Here is an 18,773-nt window from a genome sequence, read left to right on the forward strand (position 1 = left end):
ACTAAGTAATTTTTTGCTACCCGTTGATGATTTTGCCAGTTTCAAGTCGTTTTGTACAACAAAATGAGTTATCTTTTGACGACTCGAAGGTCTTGGTTTCGATGTGTCTGATACAGGCAATTAACCGCCTATTTCTGCAAGAAACAAAAAAAATTCTTTGTTTTGCAGTTTGCTCTAACCCCTGAGCTATGAAGGCTCGCTAGTGTATTAAGTTATTTTTCGCTACCCGTTTTTTGCTACCCCTTGATGATTTTGCCAGTTTCTCGTCGTTGTGTGCAACAAAATGAGTTATCTTTTGACGACTCGAAGATCTTGATTTCGATGTGTCTGATACAGGCAATTAACCGCCTTTTTTGCAAGAAATAAAAAAACCCATTGTTTCGCACATTGATTATGAAAAGAATTGACCCCGACGTGATGTGAACACGCAACCTTCTGATCTGGAGTGAGACGCGCTACCGTTGGGCCACGGAGTCAGGCGCTTTAAGATGGAGCGTTTGGCTGTTTGGGTTTTCACTTCATGCGGTTGAAACAAAAAGAAGCCTCCAGTGAGAATCGAACTCACGACCCCTGGTTTACAAGACCAGTGCTCTAACTCCTGAGTTATGAAGGCTCGCAAGTGTATGAAGTTATTTTTTGTTACCCCTTGATGATTTTGCCTGTTTCTCGTCGTTGTGTACAACAAAAAGAGTTATCTTTTGACGACTCGAAGGTCTTGGTTTCGATGTGTCTGATACAGGCTATTAACCGCCTATTTCTGCAAGAAACAAAAAAAAATCCTTGTTTTGCACTTTGATTATGAAAATAATTGACCCCAACGTGAGTTGAACACGCAACCTTCTGATCTGGAGTCAGACGCGCTACCGTTGCGCCACGGAGTCGGGCGTTTTAAGATGGAGCGTCTGGCTGTTTGGGTTTTCACTTCATGCGGTTAAAACAAAAAGAAGCCTCCACTGAGAATCGAACTCACGACCCATGGTTTACAAGACCAGTGCTCTAACCCCTGAGCTATGAAGGCTCGCTAGTGTATTAAGTTATTTTTCGCAACCCGTTGATGATTTTGCCTGTTTCTCGTCGTTGTGTACAACAAAATGAGTTATCTTTTGACGACTCGAAGATCTTGTTTTCGATGTGTCTGATACAGGCAATTAACCGCCTATTTCTGCAAGAAACAAAAAAAATTCCTTGTTTTGCACATTGATTATGAAAAGAATTGACCCCGACGTGATTTGAACACGCAACCTTCTGATCTGGAGTCAGACGCGCTACCGTTGCGCCACGGAGTCAGGCGCTTTAATATGGAGCGTTTGGCTGTTTGGGTTTTCACTTCATGCGGTTAAAACAAAAAGAAGCCTCCAGTGAGAATCGAACTCACGACCCCTGGTTTAACAAGACCAGTGCTCTAACCCCTGAGCTATGAAGGCTCGCAAGTGTGTTAAGTTATTTTTCGCTACCCGTTGATGATTTTGCCTGTTTCTCGTGGTTGTGTACAACAAAATGAGTTATATTTTGACGACTCGAAGGTCTTGGTTTCGATGTGTCTGATACCGGCAATTAACCGCCTATTTTTGCAAGAAACAAAAAAATTCCTTGTTTTGCACATTGATTATGAAAAGAATTGACCCCGACGTGATTTGAACACGCAACCTTCTGATCTGGAGTGAGACGAGCTACCGTTGCGCCACGGAGTCAGGCGCTTTAAGATGGAGCGTTTGGCTGTTTGGGTTTTCACTTCATGCGGTTGAAACAAAAAGAAGCCTCCAGTGAGAATCGAACTCACGACCCCTGGTTTACAAGACCAGTGGTCTAACTCCTGAGTTATGAAGGCTCGCAAGTGTATGAAGTTATTTTTTGTTACCCCTTGATGATTTTGCCTGTTTCTCGTCGTTGTGTACAACAAAAAGAGTTATCTTTTGACGACTCGAAGGTCTTGGTTTCGATGTGTCTGATACAGGCTATTAACCGCCTATTTCTGCAAGAAACAAAAAAAAATCCTTGTTTTGCACTTTGATTATGAAAAGAATTGACCCCAACGTGATTTGAACACGCAACCTTCTGATCTGGAGTCAGACGCGCTATCGTTGCGCCACGGAGTCAGGCGCTTTAAGATGGAGCGTTTGGCTGTTTGGGTATTTCACTTCATGCGGTTAAAACAAAAAGAAGCCTCCAGTGAGAATCGAACTCACGACCCCTGTTTAACAAGACCAGTGCTCTAACCCCTGAGCTATGAAGGCTCGCAAGTGTGTTAAGTTATTTTTCGCTACCCGTTGATGATTTTGCCTGTTTCTCGTGGTTGTGTACAACAAAATGAGTTATATTTTGACGACTCGAAGGTCTTGGTTTCGATGTGTCTGATACAGGCAATTAACCGCCTATTTTTGCAAGAAACAAAAAAATTCCTTGTTTTGCACATTGATTATGAAAAGAATTGACCCCGACGTGATTTGAACACGCAACCTTCTGATCTGGAGTGAGACGCGCTACCGTTGCGCCACGGAGTCAGGCGCTTTAATATGGAGCGTTTGGCTGTTTGGGTTTTCACTTCATGCGGTTAAAACAAAAAGAAGCCTCCAGTGAGAATCGAACTCACGACCCCTGTTTAACAAGACCAGTGCTCTAACCCCTGACCTATGAAGGCTCGCAAGTGTGTTAATTTATTTTTGGCTACCCGTTGATGATTTTGCCTGTTTCTCGTCGTTGTGTACAACAAAATGAGTTATATTTTGACGACTCGAAGGTCTTGATTTCGATGTGTCTGATACCGGCAATTAACCGCCTTTTTTTGCAAGAAACAAAAAAATCCTTGTTTTGCACATTGATTTTGAAAGCAATTGACCATGATGTGATTTGAACACGCAACCTTCTGATCTGACGCGCTACCGTTGCGCCACGGAGTCAGGCGCATTTCAGATGGTGCATTTGGCTTTTAGGGTTTTCACTTCATGCGGTTAAAACAAACAGAAGCCTCCAGTGAGAATCGAACTCACGACCCATGGTTTACAAGACCAGTGCTCTAACCCCTGAGCTATGAAGGCTCGCTAGTGTATTAAGTTATTTTTCGCAACCCGTTGATGATTTTGCCTGTTTCTCGTCGTTGTGTACAACAAAATGAGTTATCTTTTGACGACTCGAAGATCTTGTTTTCGATGTGTCTGATACAGGCAATTAACCGCCTATTTCTGCAAGAAACAAAAAAAATTCCTTGTTTTGCACATTGATTATGAAAAGAATTGACCCCGACGTGGTTTGAACACGCAACCTTCTGATCTGGAGTCAGACGCGCTACCGTTGCGCCACGGAGTCAGGCGCTTTAATATGGAGCGTTTGGCTGTTTGGGTTTTCACTTCATGCGGTTAAAACAAAAAGAAGCCTCCAGTGAGAATCGAACTCACGACCCCTGGTTTAACAAGACCAGTGCTCTAACCCCTGAGCTATGAAGGCTCGCAAGTGTGTTAAGTTATTTTTCGCTACCCGTTGATGATTTTGCCTGTTTCTCGTGGTTGTGTACAACAAAATGAGTTATATTTTGACGACTCGAAGGTCTTGGTTTCGATGTGTCTGATACCGGCAATTAACCGCCTTTTTTGCAAGAAACAAAAAAAAATTCCTTGTTTTGCAGTTTGATTATGAAAAGAATTGAGCCCGACGTGCTTTGAACACGCAACCTTCTGATCTGGAGTGAGACGCGCTACCGTTGCGCCACGGAGTGAGGCGCTTTAAGATGGAGCGTTTGGCTGTTTGGGTTTTCACTTCATGCGGTTGAAACAAAAAGAAGCCTCCATGCGGTTGAAACAAAAAGAAGCCTCCAGTGAGAATCGAACTCACGACCCCTGGTTTACAAGACCAGTGCTTTAACTCCTGAGCTATGAAGGCTCGCAAGTGTATGAAGTTATTTTTTGCTACCCGTTGATGATTTTGCCAGTTTCTCGTCGTTGTGTGCAACAAAATGAGTTATCTTTTGACGACTCGAAGATCTTGATTTCGATGTGTCTGATACAGGCAATTAACCGCCTTTTTTGCAAGAAACAAAAAACCCCCATTGTTTCGCACATTGATTATGACAAGAATTGACCCCGACGTGATTTGAACACTCAACCTTCTGATCTGGAGTCAGACGCGCTACCGTTGCGCCACGGAGTCAGGCGCTTTAAGATGGAGCATTTGGCTGTTTGCGTTTTCATTTGATGCGGTTAAAACAAAAAGAAGCCTCCAGTGAGAATCGAACTCACGACCCCTGGTTTACAAGACCAGTGCTCTAACCCCTGAGCTATGAAGGCTCGCAAAGGAACTAAGTAATTTTTTGCTACCCGTTGATGATTTTGCCTGTTTCAAGTCGTTGTGTACAACAAAATGAGTTATCTTTTGACGACTCGAAGGTCTTGGCTTCGATGTATCTGATACAGGCTATTAACCGCCTTTTTTGCAAGAAACAAAAAACCCATCGTTTTGCACATTGATTATGAAAAGAATTGACCCCGACGTGATTTGAACACGCAACCTTCTGATCTGGAGTCAGACGCGCTACCGTTGCGCCACGGAGTTGGGCGTTTTAAGATGGACCGTCTGGCTGTTTGGGTTTTCACTTCATGCGGTTAAAACAAACAGAAGCCTCCAGTGAGAATCGAACTCACGACCCATGGTTTACAAGACCAGTGCTCTAACCCCTGAGCTATGAAGGCTCGCTAGTGTATTAAGTTATTTTTCGCAACCCGTTGATGATTTTGCCTGTTTCTCGTCGTTGTGTACAACAAAATGAGTTATCTTTTGACGACTCGAAGATCTTGTTTTCGATGTGTCTGATACAGGCAATTTACCGCCTATTGCTGCAAAACAAAAAAAATTCCTTGTTTTGCACATTGATTATGAAAAGAATTGACCCCGACGTGATTTGAACACGCAACCTTCTGATCTGGAGTGAGACGCGCTACCGTTGCTCCACGGAGTCAGGCGCTTTAATATGGAGCGTTTGGCTGTTTGGGTTTCACTTCATGCGGTTAAAACAAAAAGAAGCCTCCAGTGAGAATCGAACTCACGACCCCTGTTTAACAAGACCAGTGCTCTAACCCCTGAGCTATGAAGGCTCGCAAGTGTGTTAAGTTATTTTTCGCTACCCGTTGATGATTTTGCCTGTTTCTCGTGGTTGTGTACAACAAAATGAGTTATATTTTGACGACTCGAAGGTCTTGGTTTCGATGTGTCTGATACAGGCAATTAACCGCCTATTTTTGCAAGAAACAAAAAAATTCCTTGTTTTGCACATTGATTATGAAAAGAATTGACCCCTACGTGATTTGAACACGCAACCTTCTGATCTGGAGTGAGACGCGCTATCGTTGCGTCACGGAGTCAGGCGCTTTAATATGGAGCGTTTAGCTGTTTGGGTTTTCACTTCATGCGGTTAAAACAAAAAGAAGCCTCCAGTGAGAATCGAACTCACGACGCCTGTTTAACAAGACCAGTGCTCTAACCCCTGATCTATGAAGGCTCGCAAGTGTGTTAATTTATTTTTGGCTACCCGTTGATGATTTTGCCTGTTTCTCGTCGTTGTGTACAACAAAATGAGTTATATTTTGACGACTCGAAGGTCTTGGTTTCGATGTGTCTGATACAGGCAATTAACCGCCTATTTCTGCAAGAAACAAAAAAATTTCATTGTTTTTCACATTGATTATGATACGAATTGACCCCAACGTGATTTGAACAGGCAAGCTTCTGATCTGGAGTCAGACGCGCTACCGTTGCGCCACGGAGTCAGGCGATTTTCCGATGGAGCGTTTGGCTGTTTGGGTTTTCATTTCATCCGGTTAAAACAAAAAGAAGCCTCCAGTGAGAATCGAAATCACGACCCCTGTTTAACAAGACCAGTGCTCTAACCCCTGAGCTATGAAGGCTCGCAAAGGAACTAAGTAATTTTTTGCTACCCGTTGATGATTTTGCCAGTTTCAAGTCGTTTTGTACAACAAAATGAGTTATCTTTTGACGACTCGAAGGTCTTGGTTTCGATGTGTCTGATACAGGCAATTAACCGCCTATTTCCGCAAGAAACAAAAAAATCCTTGTTTTGCACATTGATTTTGAAAGCAATTGACCATGATGTGATTTGAACACGCAACCTTCTGATCTGACGCGCTACCGTTGCGCCACGGAGTCAGGCGCATTTCAGATGGTGCATTTGGCTTTTAGGGTTTTCACTTCAGCGGTTAAAACAAAAAGAAGCCTCCAGTGAGAATCGAACTCACGACCCCTGGTTTACAAGACCAGTGCTCTAACCCCTGAGCTATGAAGGCTCGCTAGTGTATTAAGTTATTTTTTGCTACCCGTTGATGATTTTGCCAGTTTCTCGTCGTTGTGTGCAACAAAATGAGTTATCTTTTGACGACTCGAAGGTCTTGATTTCGATGTGTCTGATACCGGCAATTAACCGCCTTTTTTGCAAGAAACAAAAAACCCATCGTTTTGCACATTGATTATGAAAAGAATTGACCCCGATGTGATTTGAACACGCAACCTTCTGATCTGGAGTCAGACGCGCTACCGGTGCGCCACGGAGTCGGGCGTTTTAAGATGGAGCGTCTGGCTGTTTGGGTTTTCACTTCATGCGGTTAAAACAAACAGAAGCCTCCAGTGAGAATCGAACTCACGACCCATGGTTTACAAGACCAGTGCTCTAACCCCTGAGCTATGAAGGCTCGCTAGTGTATTAAGTTATTTTTCGCAACCCGTTGATGATTTTGCCTGTTTCTCGTCGTTGTGTACAACAAAATGAGTTATCTTTTGACGACTCGAAGATCTTGTTTTCGATGTGTCTGATACAGGCAATTAACCGCCTATTTCTGCAAGAAACAAAAAAAATTCCTTGTTTTGCACATTGATTATGAAAAGAATTGACCCCGACGTGATTTGAACACGCAACCTTCTGATCTGGAGTCAGACGCGCTACCGTTGCGCCACGGAGTCAGGCGCTTTAATATGGAGCGTTTGGCTGTTTGGGTTTTCACTTCATGCGGTTAAAACAAAAAGAAGCCTCCAGTGAGAATCGAACTCACGACCCCTGGTTTAACAAGACCAGTGCTCTAACCCCTGAGCTATGAAGGCTCGCAAGTGTGTTAAGTTATTTTTCGCTACCCGTTGATGATTTTGCCTGTTTCTCGTGGTTGTGTACAACAAAATGAGTTATATTTTGACGACTCGAAGGTCTTGGTTTCGATGTGTCTGATACCGGCAATTAACCGCCTATTTTTGCAAGAAACAAAAAAAGTCCTTGTTTTGCACATTGATTATGAAAAGAATTGACCCCGACGTGATTTGAACACGCAACCTTCTGATCTGGAGTCAGACGAGCTACCGTTGCGCCACGGAGTCAGGCGCTTTAAGATGGAGCGTTTGGCTGTTTGGGTTTTCACTTCATGCGGTTGAAACAAAAAGAAGCCTCCAGTGAGAATCGAACTCACGACCCCTGTTTAACAAGACCAGTGCTCTAACTCCTGAGTTATGAAGGCTCGCAAGTGTATGAAGTTATTTTTTGTTACCCCTTGATGATTTTGCCTGTTTCTCGTCGTTGTGTACAACAAAAAGAGTTATCTTTTGACGACTCGAAGGTCTTGGTTTCGATGTGTCTGATACAGGCTATTAACCGCCTATTTCTGCAAGAAACAAAAAAAAATCCTTGTTTTGCACTTTGATTATGAAAAGAATTGACCCCAACGTGATTTGAACACGCAACCTTCTGATCTGGAGTCAGACGCGCTATCGTTGCGCCACGGAGTCAGGCGCTTTAAGATGGAGCGTTTGGCTGTTTGGGTTTTCACTTCATGCGGTTGAAACAAAAAGAAGCCTCCAGTGAGAATCGAAATCACGACCCCTGTTTAACAAGACCAGTGCTCTAACCCCTGACCTATGAAGGCTCGCAAAGGAACTAAGTAATTTTTTGCTACCCGTTGATGATTTTGCCAGTTTCAAGTCGTTTTGTACAACAAAATGAGTTATCTTTTGACGACTCGAAGGTCTTGGTTTCGATGTGTCTGATACAGGCAATTAACCGCCTATTTCTGCAAGAAACAAAAAAATCCTTGTTTTGCACATTGATTTTGAAAGCAATTGACCATGATGTGATTTGAACACGCAACCTTCTGATCTGACGCGCTACCGTTGCGCCACGGAGTCAGGCGCATTTCAGATGGTGCATTTGGCTTTTAGGGTTTTCACTTCAGCGGTTAAAACAAAAAGAAGCCTCCAGTGAGAATCGAAATCACGACCCCTGTTTAACAAGACCAGTGCTCTAACCCCTGAGCTATGAAGGCTCGCAAAGGAACTAAGTAATTTTTTGCTACCCGTTGATGATTTTGCCAGTTTCAAGTCGTTTTGTACAACAAAATGAGTTATCTTTTGACGACTCGAAGGTCTTGGTTTCGATGTGTCTGATACAGGCAATTAACCGCCTATTTCTGCAAGAAACAAAAAAAATTCTTTGTTTTGCAGTTTGCTCTAACCCCTGAGCTATGAAGGCTCGCTAGTGTATTAAGTTATTTTTCGCTACCCGTTTTTTGCTACCCCTTGATGATTTTGCCAGTTTCTCGTCGTTGTGTGCAACAAAATGAGTTATCTTTTGACGACTCGAAGATCTTGATTTCGATGTGTCTGATACAGGCAATTAACCGCCTTTTTTGCAAGAAATAAAAAAACCCATTGTTTCGCACATTGATTATGAAAAGAATTGACCCCGACGTGATGTGAACACGCAACCTTCTGATCTGGAGTGAGACGCGCTACCGTTGGGCCACGGAGTCAGGCGCTTTAAGATGGAGCGTTTGGCTGTTTGGGTTTTCACTTCATGCGGTTGAAACAAAAAGAAGCCTCCAGTGAGAATCGAACTCACGACCCCTGGTTTACAAGACCAGTGCTCTAACTCCTGAGTTATGAAGGCTCGCAAGTGTATGAAGTTATTTTTTGTTACCCCTTGATGATTTTGCCTGTTTCTCGTCGTTGTGTACAACAAAAAGAGTTATCTTTTGACGACTCGAAGGTCTTGGTTTCGATGTGTCTGATACAGGCTATTAACCGCCTATTTCTGCAAGAAACAAAAAAAAATCCTTGTTTTGCACTTTGATTATGAAAATAATTGACCCCAACGTGAGTTGAACACGCAACCTTCTGATCTGGAGTCAGACGCGCTACCGTTGCGCCACGGAGTCGGGCGTTTTAAGATGGAGCGTCTGGCTGTTTGGGTTTTCACTTCATGCGGTTAAAACAAAAAGAAGCCTCCACTGAGAATCGAACTCACGACCCATGGTTTACAAGACCAGTGCTCTAACCCCTGAGCTATGAAGGCTCGCTAGTGTATTAAGTTATTTTTCGCAACCCGTTGATGATTTTGCCTGTTTCTCGTCGTTGTGTACAACAAAATGAGTTATCTTTTGACGACTCGAAGATCTTGTTTTCGATGTGTCTGATACAGGCAATTAACCGCCTATTTCTGCAAGAAACAAAAAAAATTCCTTGTTTTGCACATTGATTATGAAAAGAATTGACCCCGACGTGATTTGAACACGCAACCTTCTGATCTGGAGTCAGACGCGCTACCGTTGCGCCACGGAGTCAGGCGCTTTAATATGGAGCGTTTGGCTGTTTGGGTTTTCACTTCATGCGGTTAAAACAAAAAGAAGCCTCCAGTGAGAATCGAACTCACGACCCCTGGTTTAACAAGACCAGTGCTCTAACCCCTGAGCTATGAAGGCTCGCAAGTGTGTTAAGTTATTTTTCGCTACCCGTTGATGATTTTGCCTGTTTCTCGTGGTTGTGTACAACAAAATGAGTTATATTTTGACGACTCGAAGGTCTTGGTTTCGATGTGTCTGATACCGGCAATTAACCGCCTATTTTTGCAAGAAACAAAAAAATTCCTTGTTTTGCACATTGATTATGAAAAGAATTGACCCCGACGTGATTTGAACACGCAACCTTCTGATCTGGAGTGAGACGAGCTACCGTTGCGCCACGGAGTCAGGCGCTTTAAGATGGAGCGTTTGGCTGTTTGGGTTTTCACTTCATGCGGTTGAAACAAAAAGAAGCCTCCAGTGAGAATCGAACTCACGACCCCTGGTTTACAAGACCAGTGGTCTAACTCCTGAGTTATGAAGGCTCGCAAGTGTATGAAGTTATTTTTTGTTACCCCTTGATGATTTTGCCTGTTTCTCGTCGTTGTGTACAACAAAAAGAGTTATCTTTTGACGACTCGAAGGTCTTGGTTTCGATGTGTCTGATACAGGCTATTAACCGCCTATTTCTGCAAGAAACAAAAAAAAATCCTTGTTTTGCACTTTGATTATGAAAAGAATTGACCCCAACGTGATTTGAACACGCAACCTTCTGATCTGGAGTCAGACGCGCTATCGTTGCGCCACGGAGTCAGGCGCTTTAAGATGGAGCGTTTGGCTGTTTGGGTATTTCACTTCATGCGGTTAAAACAAAAAGAAGCCTCCAGTGAGAATCGAACTCACGACCCCTGTTTAACAAGACCAGTGCTCTAACCCCTGAGCTATGAAGGCTCGCAAGTGTGTTAAGTTATTTTTCGCTACCCGTTGATGATTTTGCCTGTTTCTCGTGGTTGTGTACAACAAAATGAGTTATATTTTGACGACTCGAAGGTCTTGGTTTCGATGTGTCTGATACAGGCAATTAACCGCCTATTTTTGCAAGAAACAAAAAAATTCCTTGTTTTGCACATTGATTATGAAAAGAATTGACCCCGACGTGATTTGAACACGCAACCTTCTGATCTGGAGTGAGACGCGCTACCGTTGCGCCACGGAGTCAGGCGCTTTAATATGGAGCGTTTGGCTGTTTGGGTTTTCACTTCATGCGGTTAAAACAAAAAGAAGCCTCCAGTGAGAATCGAACTCACGACCCCTGTTTAACAAGACCAGTGCTCTAACCCCTGACCTATGAAGGCTCGCAAGTGTGTTAATTTATTTTTCGCTACCCGTTGATGATTTTGCCTGTTTCTCGTCGTTGTGTACAACAAAATGAGTTATATTTTGACGACTCGAAGGTCTTGATTTCGATGTGTCTGATACCGGCAATTAACCGCCTTTTTTTGCAAGAAACAAAAAAATCCTTGTTTTGCACATTGATTTTGAAAGCAATTGACCATGATGTGATTTGAACACGCAACCTTCTGATCTGACGCGCTACCGTTGCGCCACGGAGTCAGGCGCATTTCAGATGGTGCATTTGGCTTTTAGGGTTTTCACTTCATGCGGTTAAAACAAACAGAAGCCTCCAGTGAGAATCGAACTCACGACCCATGGTTTACAAGACCAGTGCTCTAACCCCTGAGCTATGAAGGCTCGCTAGTGTATTAAGTTATTTTTCGCAACCCGTTGATGATTTTGCCTGTTTCTCGTCGTTGTGTACAACAAAATGAGTTATCTTTTGACGACTCGAAGATCTTGTTTTCGATGTGTCTGATACAGGCAATTAACCGCCTATTTCTGCAAGAAACAAAAAAAATTCCTTGTTTTGCACATTGATTATGAAAAGAATTGACCCCGACGTGGTTTGAACACGCAACCTTCTGATCTGGAGTCAGACGCGCTACCGTTGCGCCACGGAGTCAGGCGCTTTAATATGGAGCGTTTGGCTGTTTGGGTTTTCACTTCATGCGGTTAAAACAAAAAGAAGCCTCCAGTGAGAATCGAACTCACGACCCCTGGTTTAACAAGACCAGTGCTCTAACCCCTGAGCTATGAAGGCTCGCAAGTGTGTTAAGTTATTTTTCGCTACCCGTTGATGATTTTGCCTGTTTCTCGTGGTTGTGTACAACAAAATGAGTTATATTTTGACGACTCGAAGGTCTTGGTTTCGATGTGTCTGATACCGGCAATTAACCGCCTTTTTTGCAAGAAACAAAAAAAAATTCCTTGTTTTGCAGTTTGATTATGAAAAGAATTGAGCCCGACGTGCTTTGAACACGCAACCTTCTGATCTGGAGTGAGACGCGCTACCGTTGCGCCACGGAGTGAGGCGCTTTAAGATGGAGCGTTTGGCTGTTTGGGTTTTCACTTCATGCGGTTGAAACAAAAAGAAGCCTCCATGCGGTTGAAACAAAAAGAAGCCTCCAGTGAGAATCGAACTCACGACCCCTGGTTTACAAGACCAGTGCTTTAACTCCTGAGCTATGAAGGCTCGCAAGTGTATGAAGTTATTTTTTGCTACCCGTTGATGATTTTGCCAGTTTCTCGTCGTTGTGTGCAACAAAATGAGTTATCTTTTGACGACTCGAAGATCTTGATTTCGATGTGTCTGATACAGGCAATTAACCGCCTTTTTTGCAAGAAACAAAAAACCCCCATTGTTTCGCACATTGATTATGACAAGAATTGACCCCGACGTGATTTGAACACGCAACCTTCTGATCTGGAGTCAGACGCGCTACCGTTGCGCCACGGAGTCAGGCGCTTTAAGATGGAGCATTTGGCTGTTTGCGTTTTCATTTGATGCGGTTAAAACAAAAAGAAGCCTCCAGTGAGAATCGAACTCACGACCCCTGGTTTACAAGACCAGTGCTCTAACCCCTGAGCTATGAAGGCTCGCAAAGGAACTAAGTAATTTTTTGCTACCCGTTGATGATTTTGCCTGTTTCAAGTCGTTGTGTACAACAAAATGAGTTATCTTTTGACGACTCGAAGGTCTTGGCTTCGATGTATCTGATACAGGCTATTAACCGCCTTTTTTGCAAGAAACAAAAAACCCATCGTTTTGCACATTGATTATGAAAAGAATTGACCCCGACGTGATTTGAACACGCAACCTTCTGATCTGGAGTCAGACGCGCTACCGTTGCGCCACGGAGTTGGGCGTTTTAAGATGGACCGTCTGGCTGTTTGGGTTTTCACTTCATGCGGTTAAAACAAACAGAAGCCTCCAGTGAGAATCGAACTCACGACCCATGGTTTACAAGACCAGTGCTCTAACCCCTGAGCTATGAAGGCTCGCTAGTGTATTAAGTTATTTTTCGCAACCCGTTGATGATTTTGCCTGTTTCTCGTCGTTGTGTACAACAAAATGAGTTATCTTTTGACGACTCGAAGATCTTGTTTTCGATGTGTCTGATACAGGCAATTTACCGCCTATTGCTGCAAAACAAAAAAAATTCCTTGTTTTGCACATTGATTATGAAAAGAATTGACCCCGACGTGATTTGAACACGCAACCTTCTGATCTGGAGTGAGACGCGCTACCGTTGCTCCACGGAGTCAGGCGCTTTAATATGGAGCGTTTGGCTGTTTGGGTTTCACTTCATGCGGTTAAAACAAAAAGAAGCCTCCAGTGAGAATCGAACTCACGACCCCTGTTTAACAAGACCAGTGCTCTAACCCCTGAGCTATGAAGGCTCGCAAGTGTGTTAAGTTATTTTTCGCTACCCGTTGATGATTTTGCCTGTTTCTCGTGGTTGTGTACAACAAAATGAGTTATATTTTGACGACTCGAAGGTCTTGGTTTCGATGTGTCTGATACAGGCAATTAACCGCCTATTTTTGCAAGAAACAAAAAAATTCCTTGTTTTGCACATTGATTATGAAAAGAATTGACCCCTACGTGATTTGAACACGCAACCTTCTGATCTGGAGTGAGACGCGCTATCGTTGCGTCACGGAGTCAGGCGCTTTAATATGGAGCGTTTAGCTGTTTGGGTTTTCACTTCATGCGGTTAAAACAAAAAGAAGCCTCCAGTGAGAATCGAACTCACGACGCCTGTTTAACAAGACCAGTGCTCTAACCCCTGATCTATGAAGGCTCGCAAGTGTGTTAATTTATTTTTGGCTACCCGTTGATGATTTTGCCTGTTTCTCGTCGTTGTGTACAACAAAATGAGTTATATTTTGACGACTCGAAGGTCTTGGTTTCGATGTGTCTGATACAGGCAATTAACCGCCTATTTCTGCAAGAAACAAAAAAATTTCATTGTTTTTCACATTGATTATGATACGAATTGACCCCAACGTGATTTGAACAGGCAAGCTTCTGATCTGGAGTCAGACGCGCTACCGTTGCGCCACGGAGTCAGGCGATTTTCCGATGGAGCGTTTGGCTGTTTGGGTTTTCATTTCATCCGGTTAAAACAAAAAGAAGCCTCCAGTGAGAATCGAAATCACGACCCCTGTTTAACAAGACCAGTGCTCTAACCCCTGAGCTATGAAGGCTCGCAAAGGAACTAAGTAATTTTTTGCTACCCGTTGATGATTTTGCCAGTTTCAAGTCGTTTTGTACAACAAAATGAGTTATCTTTTGACGACTCGAAGGTCTTGGTTTCGATGTGTCTGATACAGGCAATTAACCGCCTATTTCCGCAAGAAACAAAAAAATCCTTGTTTTGCACATTGATTTTGAAAGCAATTGACCATGATGTGATTTGAACACGCAACCTTCTGATCTGACGCGCTACCGTTGCGCCACGGAGTCAGGCGCATTTCAGATGGTGCATTTGGCTTTTAGGGTTTTCACTTCAGCGGTTAAAACAAAAAGAAGCCTCCAGTGAGAATCGAACTCACGACCCCTGGTTTACAAGACCAGTGCTCTAACCCCTGAGCTATGAAGGCTCGCTAGTGTATTAAGTTATTTTTTGCTACCCGTTGATGATTTTGCCAGTTTCTCGTCGTTGTGTGCAACAAAATGAGTTATCTTTTGACGACTCGAAGGTCTTGATTTCGATGTGTCTGATACCGGCAATTAACCGCCTTTTTTGCAAGAAACAAAAAACCCATCGTTTTGCACATTGATTATGAAAAGAATTGACCCCGATGTGATTTGAACACGCAACCTTCTGATCTGGAGTCAGACGCGCTACCGTTGCGCCACGGAGTCGGGCGTTTTAAGATGGAGCGTCTGGCTGTTTGGGTTTTCACTTCATGCGGTTAAAACAAACAGAAGCCTCCAGTGAGAATCGAACTCACGACCCATGGTTTACAAGACCAGTGCTCTAACCCCTGAGCTATGAAGGCTCGCTAGTGTATTAAGTTATTTTTCGCAACCCGTTGATGATTTTGCCTGTTTCTCGTCGTTGTGTACAACAAAATGAGTTATCTTTTGACGACTCGAAGATCTTGTTTTCGATGTGTCTGATACAGGCAATTAACCGCCTATTTCTGCAAGAAACAAAAAAAATTCCTTGTTTTGCACATTGATTATGAAAAGAATTGACCCCGACGTGATTTGAACACGCAACCTTCTGATCTGGAGTCAGACGCGCTACCGTTGCGCCACGGAGTCAGGCGCTTTAATATGGAGCGTTTGGCTGTTTGGGTTTTCACTTCATGCGGTTAAAACAAAAAGAAGCCTCCAGTGAGAATCGAACTCACGACCCCTGGTTTAACAAGACCAGTGCTCTAACCCCTGAGCTATGAAGGCTCGCAAGTGTGTTAAGTTATTTTTCGCTACCCGTTGATGATTTTGCCTGTTTCTCGTGGTTGTGTACAACAAAATGAGTTATATTTTGACGACTCGAAGGTCTTGGTTTCGATGTGTCTGATACCGGCAATTAACCGCCTATTTTTGCAAGAAACAAAAAAAGTCCTTGTTTTGCACATTGATTATGAAAAGAATTGACCCCGACGTGATTTGAACACGCAACCTTCTGATCTGGAGTCAGACGAGCTACCGTTGCGCCACGGAGTCAGGCGCTTTAAGATGGAGCGTTTGGCTGTTTGGGTTTTCACTTCATGCGGTTGAAACAAAAAGAAGCCTCCAGTGAGAATCGAACTCACGACCCCTGTTTAACAAGACCAGTGCTCTAACTCCTGAGTTATGAAGGCTCGCAAGTGTATGAAGTTATTTTTTGTTACCCCTTGATGATTTTGCCTGTTTCTCGTCGTTGTGTACAACAAAAAGAGTTATCTTTTGACGACTCGAAGGTCTTGGTTTCGATGTGTCTGATACAGGCTATTAACCGCCTATTTCTGCAAGAAACAAAAAAAAATCCTTGTTTTGCACTTTGATTATGAAAAGAATTGACCCCAACGTGATTTGAACACGCAACCTTCTGATCTGGAGTCAGACGCGCTATCGTTGCGCCACGGAGTCAGGCGCTTTAAGATGGAGCGTTTGGCTGTTTGGGTTTTCACTTCATGCGGTTGAAACAAAAAGAAGCCTCCAGTGAGAATCGAAATCACGACCCCTGTTTAACAAGACCAGTGCTCTAACCCCTGACCTATGAAGGCTCGCAAAGGAACTAAGTAATTTTTTGCTACCCGTTGATGATTTTGCCAGTTTCAAGTCGTTTTGTACAACAAAATGAGTTATCTTTTGACGACTCGAAGGTCTTGGTTTCGATGTGTCTGATACAGGCAATTAACCGCCTATTTCTGCAAGAAACAAAAAAATCCTTGTTTTGCACATTGATTTTGAAAGCAATTGACCATGATGTGATTTGAACACGCAACCTTCTGATCTGACGCGCTACCGTTGCGCCACGGAGTCAGGCGCATTTCAGATGGTGCATTTGGCTTTTAGGGTTTTCACTTCAGCGGTTAAAACAAAAAGAAGCCTCCAGTGAGAATCGAACTCACGACCCCTGGTTTACAAGACCAGTGCTCTAACCCCTGAGCTATGAAGGCTCGCTAGTGTATTAAGTTATTTTTTGCTACCCGTTGATGATTTTGCCAGTTTCTCGTCGTTGTGTGCAACAAAATGAGTTATATTTTGACGACTCGAAGGTCTTGATTTCGATGTGTCTGATACCGGCAATTAACCGCCTTTTTTGCAAGAAACAAAAAACCCATCGTTTTGCACATTGATTATGAAAAGAATTGACCCCGATGTGATTTGAACACGCAACCTTCTGATCTGGAGTCAGACGCGCTACCGTTGCGCCACGGAGTCGGGCGTTTTAAGATGGAGCGTCTGGCTGTTTGGGTTTTCACTTCATGCGGTTAAAACAAACAGAAGCCTCCAGTGAGAATCGAACTCACGACCCATGGTTTACAAGACCAGTGCTCTAACCCCTGAGCTATGAAGGCTCGCTAGTGTATTAAGTTATTTTTCGCAACCCGTTGATGATTTTGCCTGTTTCTCGTCGTTGTGTACAACAAAATGAGTTATCTTTTGACGACTCGAAGATCTTGTTTTCGATGTGTCTGATACAGGCAATTAACCGCCTATTTCTGCAAGAAACAAAAAAAATTCCTTGTTTTGCACATTGATTATGAAAAGAATTGACCCCGACGTGATTTGAACACGCAACCTTCTGATCTGGAGTCAGACGCGCTACCGTTGCGCCACGGAGTCAGGCGCTTTAATATGGAGCGTTTGGCTGTTTGGGTTTTCACTTCATGCGGTTAAAACAAAAAGAAGCCTCCAGTGAGAATCGAACTCACGACCCCTGGTTTAACAAGACCAGTGCTCTAACCCCTGAGCTATGAAGGCTCGCAAGTGTGTTAAGTTATTTTTCGCTACCCGTTGATGATTTTGCCTGTTTCTCGTGGTTGTGTACAACAAAATGAGTTATATTTTGACGACTCGAAGGTCTTGGTTTCGATGTGTCTGATACCGGCAATTAACCGCCTATTTTTGCAAGAAACAAAAAAAGTCCTTGTTTTGCACATTGATTATGAAAAGAATTGACCCCGACGTGATTTGAACACGCAACCTTCTGATCTGGAGTGAGACGAGCTACCGTTGCGCCACGGAGTCAGGCGCTTTAAGATGGAGCGTTTGGCTGTTTGGGTTTTCACTTCATGCGGTTGAAACAAAAAGAAGCCTCCAGTGAGAATCGAACTCACGACCCCTGGTTTACAAGACCAGTGCTCTAACTCCTGAGTTATGAAGGCTCGCAAGTGTATGAAGTTATTTTTTGTTACCCCTTGATGATTTTGCCTGTTTCTCGTCGTTGTGTACAACAAAAAGAGTTATCTTTTGACGACTCGAAGGTCTTGGTTTCGATGTGTCTGATACAGGCTATTAACCGCCTATTTCTGCAAGAAACAAAAAAAAATCCTTGTTTTGCACTTTGATTATGAAAAGAATTGACCCCAACGTGATTTGAACACGCAACCTTCTGATCAGGAGTCAGACGCGCTATCGTTGCGCCACGGAGTCAGGCGCTTTAAGATGGAGCGTTTGGCTGTTTTGGTTTTCACTTCATGCGGTTGAAACAAAAAGAAGCCTCCAGTGAGAATCGAACTCACGACCCCTGGTTTACAAGACCAGTGCTCTAACCACTGAGCTATGAAGGCTCGCAAGTGTGTTAAGTTATTTTTGGCTACCCGTTGATGATTTTGCCTGTTTCTCGTGGTTGTGTACAACAAAATGAGTTATATTTTGACGACTCGAAGGTCTTGGTTTCGATGTGTCTGATACAGGCAATTAACCGCCTATTTTTGCAAGAAACAAAAAAATTCCTTGTTTTGCACATTGATTATGAAAAGAATTGACCCCGACGTGATTTGAACACGCAACCTTCTGATCTGGAGTGAGACGCGCTACCGTTGCGCCACGGAGTCAGGCGCTTTAATATGGAGCGTTTGGCTGTTTGGGTTTTCACTTCATGCGGTTAAAACAAAAAGAAGCCTCCAGTGAGAATCGAACTCACGACCCCTGTTTAACAAGACCAGTGCTCTAACCCCTGACCTATGAAGGCTCGCAAGTGTGTTAATTTATTTTTGGCTACCCGTTGATGATTTTGCCTGTTTCTCGTCGTTGTGTACAACAAAATGAGTTATATTTTGACGACTCGAAGGTCTTGATTTCGATGTGTCTGATACAGGCAATTAACCGCCTTT

General features: G+C 43.4%; 37 non-coding genes across 37 annotated transcripts; all 37 read right to left on the minus strand.

The window, feature by feature from the left end:
- Positions 1 to 809: 809 nt before the first annotated feature.
- Positions 810 to 881, minus strand: Trnaw-cca (transfer RNA tryptophan (anticodon CCA)). Its single transcript has one exon. It is a non-coding gene; the product is annotated as a tRNA-Trp (tRNA).
- A 333-nt stretch (positions 882 to 1,214) lies between these two features.
- On the minus strand, positions 1,215 to 1,286 carry Trnaw-cca (transfer RNA tryptophan (anticodon CCA)). The gene has a single exon. It is a non-coding gene; the product is annotated as a tRNA-Trp (tRNA).
- Positions 1,287 to 2,161: 875 nt separating this feature from the next.
- Trnat-ugu (transfer RNA threonine (anticodon UGU)) lies at positions 2,162 to 2,234 on the minus strand. Its single transcript has one exon. It is a non-coding gene; the product is annotated as a tRNA-Thr (tRNA).
- A 728-nt stretch (positions 2,235 to 2,962) lies between these two features.
- On the minus strand, positions 2,963 to 3,035 carry Trnat-ugu (transfer RNA threonine (anticodon UGU)). The gene has a single exon. It is a non-coding gene; the product is annotated as a tRNA-Thr (tRNA).
- A 196-nt stretch (positions 3,036 to 3,231) lies between these two features.
- Positions 3,232 to 3,303, minus strand: Trnaw-cca (transfer RNA tryptophan (anticodon CCA)). The gene has a single exon. It is a non-coding gene; the product is annotated as a tRNA-Trp (tRNA).
- A 497-nt stretch (positions 3,304 to 3,800) lies between these two features.
- Trnat-ugu (transfer RNA threonine (anticodon UGU)) lies at positions 3,801 to 3,873 on the minus strand. Its single transcript has one exon. It is a non-coding gene; the product is annotated as a tRNA-Thr (tRNA).
- A 195-nt stretch (positions 3,874 to 4,068) lies between these two features.
- On the minus strand, positions 4,069 to 4,140 carry Trnaw-cca (transfer RNA tryptophan (anticodon CCA)). Its single transcript has one exon. It is a non-coding gene; the product is annotated as a tRNA-Trp (tRNA).
- A 64-nt stretch (positions 4,141 to 4,204) lies between these two features.
- On the minus strand, positions 4,205 to 4,277 carry Trnat-ugu (transfer RNA threonine (anticodon UGU)). Its single transcript has one exon. It is a non-coding gene; the product is annotated as a tRNA-Thr (tRNA).
- Positions 4,278 to 4,470: 193 nt separating this feature from the next.
- Trnaw-cca (transfer RNA tryptophan (anticodon CCA)) lies at positions 4,471 to 4,542 on the minus strand. The gene has a single exon. It is a non-coding gene; the product is annotated as a tRNA-Trp (tRNA).
- A 64-nt stretch (positions 4,543 to 4,606) lies between these two features.
- Trnat-ugu (transfer RNA threonine (anticodon UGU)) lies at positions 4,607 to 4,679 on the minus strand. The gene has a single exon. It is a non-coding gene; the product is annotated as a tRNA-Thr (tRNA).
- A 329-nt stretch (positions 4,680 to 5,008) lies between these two features.
- On the minus strand, positions 5,009 to 5,081 carry Trnat-ugu (transfer RNA threonine (anticodon UGU)). The gene has a single exon. It is a non-coding gene; the product is annotated as a tRNA-Thr (tRNA).
- Positions 5,082 to 6,214: 1,133 nt separating this feature from the next.
- Positions 6,215 to 6,287, minus strand: Trnat-ugu (transfer RNA threonine (anticodon UGU)). The gene has a single exon. It is a non-coding gene; the product is annotated as a tRNA-Thr (tRNA).
- A 329-nt stretch (positions 6,288 to 6,616) lies between these two features.
- On the minus strand, positions 6,617 to 6,689 carry Trnat-ugu (transfer RNA threonine (anticodon UGU)). Its single transcript has one exon. It is a non-coding gene; the product is annotated as a tRNA-Thr (tRNA).
- Positions 6,690 to 6,885: 196 nt separating this feature from the next.
- On the minus strand, positions 6,886 to 6,957 carry Trnaw-cca (transfer RNA tryptophan (anticodon CCA)). The gene has a single exon. It is a non-coding gene; the product is annotated as a tRNA-Trp (tRNA).
- A 333-nt stretch (positions 6,958 to 7,290) lies between these two features.
- Trnaw-cca (transfer RNA tryptophan (anticodon CCA)) lies at positions 7,291 to 7,362 on the minus strand. The gene has a single exon. It is a non-coding gene; the product is annotated as a tRNA-Trp (tRNA).
- A 1,757-nt stretch (positions 7,363 to 9,119) lies between these two features.
- Positions 9,120 to 9,191, minus strand: Trnaw-cca (transfer RNA tryptophan (anticodon CCA)). The gene has a single exon. It is a non-coding gene; the product is annotated as a tRNA-Trp (tRNA).
- A 333-nt stretch (positions 9,192 to 9,524) lies between these two features.
- Positions 9,525 to 9,596, minus strand: Trnaw-cca (transfer RNA tryptophan (anticodon CCA)). Its single transcript has one exon. It is a non-coding gene; the product is annotated as a tRNA-Trp (tRNA).
- Positions 9,597 to 10,471: 875 nt separating this feature from the next.
- Positions 10,472 to 10,544, minus strand: Trnat-ugu (transfer RNA threonine (anticodon UGU)). The gene has a single exon. It is a non-coding gene; the product is annotated as a tRNA-Thr (tRNA).
- A 728-nt stretch (positions 10,545 to 11,272) lies between these two features.
- Positions 11,273 to 11,345, minus strand: Trnat-ugu (transfer RNA threonine (anticodon UGU)). The gene has a single exon. It is a non-coding gene; the product is annotated as a tRNA-Thr (tRNA).
- A 196-nt stretch (positions 11,346 to 11,541) lies between these two features.
- Positions 11,542 to 11,613, minus strand: Trnaw-cca (transfer RNA tryptophan (anticodon CCA)). Its single transcript has one exon. It is a non-coding gene; the product is annotated as a tRNA-Trp (tRNA).
- A 497-nt stretch (positions 11,614 to 12,110) lies between these two features.
- Trnat-ugu (transfer RNA threonine (anticodon UGU)) lies at positions 12,111 to 12,183 on the minus strand. The gene has a single exon. It is a non-coding gene; the product is annotated as a tRNA-Thr (tRNA).
- A 195-nt stretch (positions 12,184 to 12,378) lies between these two features.
- On the minus strand, positions 12,379 to 12,450 carry Trnaw-cca (transfer RNA tryptophan (anticodon CCA)). The gene has a single exon. It is a non-coding gene; the product is annotated as a tRNA-Trp (tRNA).
- Positions 12,451 to 12,514: 64 nt separating this feature from the next.
- Trnat-ugu (transfer RNA threonine (anticodon UGU)) lies at positions 12,515 to 12,587 on the minus strand. Its single transcript has one exon. It is a non-coding gene; the product is annotated as a tRNA-Thr (tRNA).
- Positions 12,588 to 12,780: 193 nt separating this feature from the next.
- On the minus strand, positions 12,781 to 12,852 carry Trnaw-cca (transfer RNA tryptophan (anticodon CCA)). Its single transcript has one exon. It is a non-coding gene; the product is annotated as a tRNA-Trp (tRNA).
- A 64-nt stretch (positions 12,853 to 12,916) lies between these two features.
- Trnat-ugu (transfer RNA threonine (anticodon UGU)) lies at positions 12,917 to 12,989 on the minus strand. The gene has a single exon. It is a non-coding gene; the product is annotated as a tRNA-Thr (tRNA).
- Positions 12,990 to 13,318: 329 nt separating this feature from the next.
- On the minus strand, positions 13,319 to 13,391 carry Trnat-ugu (transfer RNA threonine (anticodon UGU)). Its single transcript has one exon. It is a non-coding gene; the product is annotated as a tRNA-Thr (tRNA).
- A 1,133-nt stretch (positions 13,392 to 14,524) lies between these two features.
- Positions 14,525 to 14,597, minus strand: Trnat-ugu (transfer RNA threonine (anticodon UGU)). Its single transcript has one exon. It is a non-coding gene; the product is annotated as a tRNA-Thr (tRNA).
- A 193-nt stretch (positions 14,598 to 14,790) lies between these two features.
- On the minus strand, positions 14,791 to 14,862 carry Trnaw-cca (transfer RNA tryptophan (anticodon CCA)). The gene has a single exon. It is a non-coding gene; the product is annotated as a tRNA-Trp (tRNA).
- Positions 14,863 to 14,926: 64 nt separating this feature from the next.
- Trnat-ugu (transfer RNA threonine (anticodon UGU)) lies at positions 14,927 to 14,999 on the minus strand. Its single transcript has one exon. It is a non-coding gene; the product is annotated as a tRNA-Thr (tRNA).
- A 196-nt stretch (positions 15,000 to 15,195) lies between these two features.
- Trnaw-cca (transfer RNA tryptophan (anticodon CCA)) lies at positions 15,196 to 15,267 on the minus strand. Its single transcript has one exon. It is a non-coding gene; the product is annotated as a tRNA-Trp (tRNA).
- A 333-nt stretch (positions 15,268 to 15,600) lies between these two features.
- Positions 15,601 to 15,672, minus strand: Trnaw-cca (transfer RNA tryptophan (anticodon CCA)). The gene has a single exon. It is a non-coding gene; the product is annotated as a tRNA-Trp (tRNA).
- Positions 15,673 to 16,537: 865 nt separating this feature from the next.
- Trnat-ugu (transfer RNA threonine (anticodon UGU)) lies at positions 16,538 to 16,610 on the minus strand. Its single transcript has one exon. It is a non-coding gene; the product is annotated as a tRNA-Thr (tRNA).
- Positions 16,611 to 16,803: 193 nt separating this feature from the next.
- On the minus strand, positions 16,804 to 16,875 carry Trnaw-cca (transfer RNA tryptophan (anticodon CCA)). The gene has a single exon. It is a non-coding gene; the product is annotated as a tRNA-Trp (tRNA).
- Positions 16,876 to 16,939: 64 nt separating this feature from the next.
- Positions 16,940 to 17,012, minus strand: Trnat-ugu (transfer RNA threonine (anticodon UGU)). Its single transcript has one exon. It is a non-coding gene; the product is annotated as a tRNA-Thr (tRNA).
- A 196-nt stretch (positions 17,013 to 17,208) lies between these two features.
- Positions 17,209 to 17,280, minus strand: Trnaw-cca (transfer RNA tryptophan (anticodon CCA)). Its single transcript has one exon. It is a non-coding gene; the product is annotated as a tRNA-Trp (tRNA).
- Positions 17,281 to 18,018: 738 nt separating this feature from the next.
- On the minus strand, positions 18,019 to 18,090 carry Trnar-ccu (transfer RNA arginine (anticodon CCU)). The gene has a single exon. It is a non-coding gene; the product is annotated as a tRNA-Arg (tRNA).
- Positions 18,091 to 18,154: 64 nt separating this feature from the next.
- Trnat-ugu (transfer RNA threonine (anticodon UGU)) lies at positions 18,155 to 18,227 on the minus strand. The gene has a single exon. It is a non-coding gene; the product is annotated as a tRNA-Thr (tRNA).
- Positions 18,228 to 18,773: the final 546 nt, after the last annotated feature.

The sequence above is a fragment of the Phallusia mammillata genome, chromosome 8 (genome assembly GCF_965637545.1).
Source record: "Phallusia mammillata chromosome 8, kaPhaMamm4.hap1.1, whole genome shotgun sequence".
Lineage (NCBI taxonomy): Eukaryota > Metazoa > Chordata > Ascidiacea > Phlebobranchia > Ascidiidae > Phallusia > Phallusia mammillata.